Source organism: Moschus berezovskii, chromosome X, assembly GCF_049115385.1.
Source record: "Moschus berezovskii isolate FMDL1 chromosome X, NW_MosBer_1.0, whole genome shotgun sequence".
NCBI classification, from domain to species: domain Eukaryota; kingdom Metazoa; phylum Chordata; class Mammalia; order Artiodactyla; family Moschidae; genus Moschus; species Moschus berezovskii.
Window position 1 is genome coordinate 95670838 of NC_142488.1, and position 9083 is coordinate 95679920.

The 9083-nt window shown below is 44.6% G+C and overlaps 1 pseudogene; it reads right to left on the bottom strand.

Moving 5' to 3' along the window:
* Positions 1-5156: 5156 nt before the first annotated feature.
* Positions 5157-6855, bottom strand: LOC129564582 (E3 ubiquitin-protein ligase RNF168 pseudogene; annotated as a pseudogene).
* Between the last annotated feature and the right edge of the window lie 2228 nt (positions 6856-9083).

Sequence of the window (9083 nt, forward strand, 5' to 3'; positions counted from 1 at the left end):
TCCAGAACTCAAGCCTTGAATCAGGATGGGCTCCACTTGAGCCCAAGTTGGCAGCATGTGCTGTTTGGGGTCTAGAAGCCCAAGTTATCTGGAAGTGGAACACACAGTCACAGAAACCTGTCCTCAGCTGTAGTTCAGGACCTCTTCAAAACCACCAGCCCATGCATGGCAGCATAGGTTGGGAGAATGTGTCGAGCTTAACTCTGGGACCTGTCGATGCTCCCATTATGTGAATGAATCCTGCTGCATTGTCTTCATTTAATTTATTTAAAAATCATGTGGTGGGCTTCCCTGGTGGCTCAGTGGTGAAGAATTCACCTGCCAATGCAGGACGCACTGGTTCGATCTGTGGTCCAGGAAGATACCACATGCTGTGGGACAAGTAAGCCCATGCAACACTCCTGCGCCAGCACTCTAGAGCCCGTGAACTGCAACTGCTGAGCACACATGCTGTAAACACGGACGCCTGCGTGCCTAGAGCCCGTCCTCCGCCAGAAGAGAAGACACCGCAATGAGAAGCTCCTGCACCACCACTGGAGAGTAGCCCCCGCTCGCTGCAACTGGAGAAGACTCATTACAACCATAAAGAAATCAATAAATCTTTACAGAAAAAGTGGGTGGTGATGGTGTGGTTTTACTCAACGGGCAAATATTCAAGTCAAAAGATCTGAGTTTTCTTCTGCCAGGAATGGGAGACGGGGAGAAGCGACACAATCTAAGAAACCATACATGTGCTCTTCAAGACACCGCTGTCTCATTTCTTGGAAGAAATGGGTGAGAGCGAGCAGATTTGCTTGCCACCATCCTCTGCTGTTCCTGAGAATACAGAATGTGCAATGGAACATCAGGATGGGGCTGAGGTCAGAATGCGCTGGGCCAGGCGGCATCACCCATCTTACTGCTGTGCTGCATTCTCACATCCTGCCACTTTCCCCTTGCAACGTCAATGAAAAAAAAGCTTTTGAACATGAAGGGATTGTTCTCTTTATGTAGAATTCATGGTTTTAGAGTCGAGTGGTCATTTACAGTTTTTTTAATAAGTATACTATAAGCTTTTTTAAAATTTATTTATTTTAATTGGAGGCTAGTTACATTAATGCATTGGTTTATTTCACATCTTGTAACTCCACAAATTCACAGAAATCTAATGGATGTGATTACCACAAGGACAAAAGGTGCGATTTGTTCAGAATTAGCACAGAATCCAGGGTATGAATAGGACTTTGACCCCTTGTTCCTTTAACCTTCTTCACGATGTTTGGTTTTAAAGAAGCTGTGTGATTCTCATTGCCAGGATTGTCACTTGTGTCATTTGATGCGATGCTCAGACACCATCTGCCTGGAAGAAGCTTTATCATACATTTGCACTAATCAGGTGATTGTGAAATAGCTTCTAGAAAAAGATAATATTTTCTTTCTTCCTTGAAACAGAAAATTTAGCTACATACACTGATTGCTAGATGTTTTAGCGAGAGCAAATGTCACAGTAGGATACTAGTTTTCTCCTTAACACCAAAACATGAAGGGGTTGTTATAAACAAATGTGATGACAGGTACTGTTAAGTGCCATGGATTGATATCAGGATGGCCAGCTCTGGCCTAAACCACCCACCTTTAATTTGCACAACAGTGTCGATACTCAAGGTTATACTCATTACTGTTGAATTGTTCTATGTTAAAAGTTGTGTTTAATTTCTAAAGGTTAAAAAAAGCATAAAAACATTGATGCTGAACTCTCACCCCCGAGCATGTTTAGTGAGACTGGTCATGCAAGCATTTATAGTGCCATGCTCTTCAAGCCTATATTTTCTGATACAAATGTTGCCCTATTTCTCTTCCCCACTACATAGTGTTTTCATTTCATTGAGGGTGGGATCCAATACCTGCCATTTAACAAAATGAAGACAAAATAGAAAAAAAAAAAATAAGAAGTGTGGGGGAAAAACTGGTGCACAAGAGTTGGGCCAGTTAAGTCCAGCACCACACTGAAGTAGCCTCAGTGGTTTTGGAGTGAAGAAGACTTACTCTCGCATATTCTCTCATGCTCCCACTAAAGTCCAGCAACAAATGTTCTCAAGTTCCTCTTGCCTTGCCATGGGGACTCAGGAGTTGACCAAGAAAAACTACTTGGCCCCATGAAGAATGGCACTGTCAGTGTCTGTCCTGAAAGGAGCCTAGTCAGGAAGCAGTCTCAAAGTATACGGTCTTGATCATCTCATGAAGTTGTGTGGCAAGTGGCTCTCAGGAAAAATATTAAGTCTGGATCATCCACATGGCAGCTTTGCATGGGAACATGGTGGCTCTGAACTGGAACTGATCTGCCTTCCACTCACTTGAGCAAAGCAATGAGACTGACCAGTATGGGTGAAGTGAGTGTGTGTGTATGTGTGCGCACACACGCCCACGTGCATGCTCAGTTGTGTCCCATTCTTTGCGATCCCATAGACTGTAACCTGCCAGACTCCTCTGTCCATGGAATTTTCCAGGCACGAGTACTGGAGTGGGTTGCCATTTCCTACTCCAGGCTATCTTCCTGACCCAGGAAGCGAACCTGTGTCTCTTGTGTATCCTGCAATTGAAGGTAGATTATTTACCATTGTGCCACCTGGGGAGCCCAAGGTAGGTTTACAGAGAAGGGAATGTTTTCTAATTTCCTTTGTCTTTGAGGGCTCAAGCTGAAGAATATGTAACCACTGTTTTAAAGGAAGCAGCTCCGCTTGGCTGGATTGGATCAGACCTCATTTCATCCCAAGTCTTGAGTGCCTTTTGGTCTGGAAAAGTGGCTTGTCTCCTCCTATACACAACTGGGACATTCTCTCTGTAATTATGAATTGTTTTACATAAACTAAAAGAGAATGTCTTTGATCACTAGAGTTTGTCAGTGTTGGATTGCTTACTGTGGTGTTCTGAAACTTTTTCGCCTCAAAATAGTAAAGCAGCTCATGTTAGAGACACTTTAGCATGAAAGTTTTATAGTTGAGACATTACATATATTTTCCTGTTTATAATAAATGCCATCTATACAAAAGCCTGGGTGTTAATTTTAATATTAGCACAAGATCTGTTTTCCGTGATATGTTAACCCCTACAATTTCACTAACTGTTGAGGGACTATTTTTTATTGAGATTCTGAAGGAAAGGAGCCTTGTGTTCTTTTTGTTCATTTTTCTTATGTCCTTGAAATAAGAGATTTTGTACAGTCTTCACTGTGAAGACTTCAGCTCAATCTTTGTATTACACTTGGTTGTCTCTTAGCTATATAACTTCTGAGTGTAAATCATTGAACTCTTCAAAGAAACATTATAAGGAATAAATCATACTAGGGGTGAAGGAAAGCACAGTGTTGTGATAGACCTCACTGAGCTGATGAAAGGGGTTGAGGCAACAGAGGAGGAGAAAAGCCTGAGTGATCTCAGGGACGATGCAGAGATGGAACAAACCAGAGTGTGGGGAGAGCTAACGGGTGGACAGAGTGTACTGGTTAGGACTGTGACTCCAGGAGGCAGACAGGACCTCACTGGCAGATGGAGTCCATGGGACCTGGGGTCAGAAAGAAACTAAAGGGGGTGTATTATCTCCAGAAGGTGTAGGGGACCCTTAGTCATGAATCCTTCTGCTTTATGCCTGCTTCCTACTTTAAAGGAGGCTCTGGGAACTTAGCATCAGCTCGACTTTCCTACTGTCAGTGGACCTGGTCCTTCTCTGCCCTGTAGACCAGTGTCGGAAGCACGGGGCACTTTACTCCTAACCAACGTTGTACACCATATCAGTGTATAAAGGGGCTGTGTAGTGTCCCATGGCAACTCTGGTCCTTCCCCAATCAGTCCTACACCGGGATGGCCTCAGATCCCTGGATGTCCCATCAGTTACCTCTGAGCCCTGTCTGCTCACCTGGCAGCCCCACTCTTCACTCCAGTCAGGATGGACTCCCCATCCCCTCCTTTCCATCTAGCCCCCTTAGGTCCTGCCCACTATCCCAGGCCCAGCTCCTCTTTCAGGGGTTTCTGATGACTCCAGTCAGCCCTTCCTCCTCGCTGTAAATTAAGGGGGTTCTATAGAGATGACACTGGAGAAGGCAATGGCGACCCACTCCAGTACTCTTGCCTGGAAAATCCCATGGATGGAGGAGCCTGGTGGGCTGCAGTCCATGGGGTCGCTAAGAGTCGGGCACGACTGAGCGACTTCACTTTCACGCATTGGAGAAGGAAATGGCTACCCACTCCGGTGTCCTTGCCTGGAGAATCCCCGGGACAGAGGAGCCTGACGGGTTACATTCCACAAGGTCACGAAAGAGTTGGACACGACTGAGCAACTAAACAACAACACACACTTCTGCCTCTCTTTCGAACTTTTTGTATTTTTCTCGGGTAACCTCTTCCCTCTCCCCCAAGTTCTTCTCCCTGTCCCTCAGTTATCCTATTTTTTTTTGGTAAGTTTTCCTATTATAAAATGGGAATTAGTCACGATGACTACCTCACAGGGATGCTGTGAGCACTGAAAGTGACGATCCATTTTAAAAACCTTGCTAATAAGAAATGTTATACATATATTTATTTCACCTTATAAATCTTTATTGCAATTTCTCTCACAGTAGGCATGAGAAATATAGAATGCAGTGTGTTGATTATTTACAAGAACATTTGGGGATGCTGTTAGTGAGCATATTAGCTACTGAAGACTGCTTAACAAAACTCCACAGACTATGTCGTTTGAAATGTCAAAAATGTAATGAGAAAGTTGCAAGAAAACAGATTTTAAACTCTGCCTGGCTTCCTTAGTTACTTGGTATATCATAATGTTGCTCTCATTACTAGTCAGGACAAAAATGTGCTCAAAGGCACTAAAATATGCATCTTGGGGGAAATGCATGGACATGAAGATTTCTTGGGAGTTGGCCAAGGCATGTTTACATCCACAAAGACTGTCAACTTAAACTTAGTCCATCACAGTTATTAAAAAATGAAAGGCGCAGAACTCTTGCTTACCACTGGGATTGGCAGAAACACATCTGTATACTCTGCCCCTGAAATCACACAGGCCTTTAACTAGGGACAATGAGTGTGCCCACAGAGCAGCACTAATGAAAAACTTATCATCTAAGATAGAGCTTCACAATCCAGCTTTACTAGGTTGTAAACACTCTTCTTACCCAAGCATTACTTTGTGTTTCTGTGAAACATCTGAAAAATACTTTGACTTCCCAGGCTGTAGGGAATGAATCGTTTTATTTATAAGTATCTGTAGTAGAACTGGGTACTTTCTTGAATTAACTGAACAATGTTACAACTGGAACTTAAAAGAAGGTTGCCAATTTTTTTTTGAGGCTCTGTGAGGTACTGGATGCTCTAGATCACTTTGTCTTTGGAAGCTTCTCTCTTTGGCATTCTTCCTCTGTCCATTTAATAATTTGCCCGCAGGTGAAGACGGAGCACGTAACTGATATTCATCTGGGGATCCTTTTAGCCAGGCTGGCCTCATTTGTTCTTGATTCACCTCTTTCTGAAGCTGCAATGCTAATAACCTATCCTGTTCTTCTTGCTTATGTCTCTCAAAAAATAGACGTTCCAAATCTATCCGTTTTTGGTAAAGTGGACATGTTTACTCTTGGTCTGAGGAAGCTTTGAGGAACATTTTCCTTTTTGTAGAACAGCATGGATCGCTGACGGCTTCAGACAAAGATTCCTGATTTTTTGCTCTGGAGATATCTTTATTGTTCAGTAGGCGAGGCTCCTCATTTTCTGTCACAGCTGTGTTATTTTTCAGTGTCTGCGTCATAACTGACACTGTACATCCACTCTCTGTTTTGCCATAAGGCTTAACTGCAGCTTCTCCAGAAGAGGAAACTCCAGCTTTAGGTTCTTCATGACTGATGACACATAACTCTCTTTCAGGACTGCCTTGTTTTGTTCTCACTTTTCCTTCAAGGTACCATTCTCCACCACTGGCACATAAGTGAGGTCTAGGTGACTCCACTGAAGCTTCTGCATCTTGCTTTTGAACTTCAAGGCATATCTGAGGAGAAAGTGCTGGCATATCTTCCTCAATTTCTGTGTCTTGCCTTGTAGGCTTCTTCCTATCTCTGCTGTTAGTTCCCTTGGACCTGGAGGTTTTCCTGTCTTCTTCTACAACTTCAGACTGTGACGCTGACTCAAGTTGAGAATTCGGTGGCAAATACTTCTGAATATCGCCAGTGTTTTTTTGTTTGCGCTTCCTTTTCCTTTGTGACTTGGTTGTGACGGGATTCGATGTTTTGGAATCCGAGCGGAAAGCCGGGACACTTTCCTCACAGACATTGCTCATATCAAGGCTTAGCCTTCTTGCCAGCGCTTCATCACTTTTCAGTTGTTCTTCCATCTCTCTGCACCTTTTTTCTGCCTGTCTCTTTTCCTCTTCTTCCTCCTCTGCCAGTAATCTCCGTATGTATTCTTCACTGGCTCTGTTTTCTTCCTCCTGAATGGCTTGTCGCTCTGCCTCCATCTTGTTTCTCTCCTCTTCATATTCTCTTCTTAATTCCCCAGGCTGACTTAGCAGACGAACTGGCTGATGGTCATCAACGATTTCCTCCGATTGTTGCCCAGAGACTCTAAGGCGGCATTCCTCTGGATAGTGTTTTTGAATTATCGTCCACAGTCCCATATTGACAAGAGAATTTCTTGGGGTGTGGTACCGAGTCCACGAAGAGACCCGGCGGCGACAGAAAGGACAGCACAAATTTGCCTTCTCCATAGTCGACTGGAAGCAGGCTTTACAGAGCGTGTGGTTGCAAGGCAGCGTCACAGGTTCAATGAGGATTTCCAGACAGATGTGGCACTGGCATTCCGACAAGGAAGGGATGGTGTCTTTGGGTACAGCCATCGGAATATGCTAATAAGGTGTATTCAACATCAATACCAGAATTCCAGGATTGGGAGCACTGAATGTCTTTAAGTAAAAAGGTTCTGTGGGCCAGGTAAACAGTACGACCCCAGAAGGCGGTGTACCTGTCCGTGTTAAAGACAAGGATCCCAAACGGAGGGAAACGAACCTTGACTGTCCCCAGGCACTGACAACCGTTGAAGTACGGCAGTGGTGGGCACAGGGCTCTCTAGTGAGGCAGAAGGCAGGCGCCAAGTTCCATTCCTCCCCATTCCCAGGTGAGGCTTCTCCCTTAGTTCTTCTCCCGTAGTTTCAGCTAAGCCCGAGACCGCTCAGGTACGCATGCCCCAGGCCACCACTCCGCGAAGACCGAAGCTTCTAACGGAATGCCGCCTCAGCAGAGGAACTTCCGTTTGTTTGACCGTTGCTATGGGGTCGCGCCTGCGCACTTCTCAGGGCTCCGAGCCGACCCTCCTCTCGCGCAGTGCAAGTCCCTCAGGGGTGTCTGACTCTCTGCAACCCCGTGGACTATACAGTCCATGGAATTCTCCAGGTCAGAATACGGGAGAGGGTAGCCTTTCCCTTCTCCAGGGGATCTTCCCAACCCAGGGATTGAACCCAGGTCTCCCGCATTGCAGGCGGATTCTTTAGGAACAGAGCTATCAGGGAAGCCTAATCCTGGAGAAGGCAATGGCAAGCCACTCCAGTACTCTTGCCTAGAAAATCCCATGGACGGAGGAGCCTGGTAGGCTGCAGTCCATGGGGTCGCTACGAGTCAGACATGACTGAGCGACTTCACTTTCACTTTTCACTTTCACACACTGGAGAAGGAAATGGCAACCCGCTCCAGTGTTCTTGCCTGGAGAATCCCAGGGATGGAGGAGCCTGGTGGGCTGCCGTCTATGCGGTCACACACAGTCGGACACGACTGAAGTGACTTAGCAGCAGCAATCTTGGGGGCGGTGCTGTAGCAATCTCAAAAGGGCTAGTGAGGTCACAGCTCTCTCCCTGTCGCCTTTTTCTTATAGGACACCAATCATTAGATGTAGAGTCGATCCTAAATACAGGATGATTTCATGTCAGTTTCATGATTTCCTGTAGTTTCATGCCACAGACCTTATTCCCCAAAATGGTCTCATCACAGGTTCAGGGATTGCGGTTTGGACATGTCTTTTTCCCACTCTAGTGATCGGAGGGTTGGAAAACTAAAATGAGATCTTACCTTTTGTAGATCGGGATAGAAACACATGCCTACATGCATAAATATATGAATGCCTGCATAAGAAAGAATATAATATATTCTTGAACAATGAAATGCAGATAAAAACCTTCAGCAGGTGTTTGGGGGTTGTATGTTTTGGGGAAAGGTTGCTTCTCCGCTCTTTATTATATTATTTATTTATTTTTTTACCTAAAAGAGATGTCTATTGTTCTTGCAAGTGTTAAAAACATAAAATGGCAGGGAAGCAAGTACATTCTTACTACATCCCCAGAAAAGCCTTTAGAACGGTAATGTTTTTTCAGGGACAGGAAGAGAGATGAGAGGTTGAGGAAGCCCCTTCCTCCATATAACAAGAAAATCAGTGCTTTAAATTTCTTGTTATTAAATTGGAGGAAAATATTGGACCTCCGTTTGACAGTTTAATTTTTTAAATGGAGGATAATTGCATTCCAGTGTTGTGCTGGTTTCTGCCATACAACATTACAAATCAGTTGTAACTATGTATATGTATCCTCTCCCTCTCCACTCCCCTCACCCCATCCTGCCCCTTTAGTTCATACAAAGCTCCAGTCTGGGTTCCCTGTGTTACACAGCAACTTCTCACTAGCTGTCTCTTCCACACATGGTAGTGTGTGTGTGTGTGTGTGTGTGTGTGTGTATAGTGCTACTTTTTCAGTTCGTCTCACCCTCTCATTCCCCTGCTATGTCCTCAAGTCTGCTCTCTGTTCTGTTTCTCCATTCCTTCCCTGCAAATAGGTTCATCAGTGCCATTTGTCTGGATTTAATATATATCCTTTAATATACTATATTTGGTGTTCTCTGACTTAAGTCACACTGGATAACAGTCTCTAGGTTCATCTGCCTCATTATGACTGACTCAAATTCGTTCCTTTTCGTAGCTGAGTAATACTCCATGGTATATATGTACCACTACTTCTTTGTCTGTTCATCCGTTGACAGATATCTAGGTTGCTTCTGTGTCCTGGCTATTGTAAATAATGCTGTA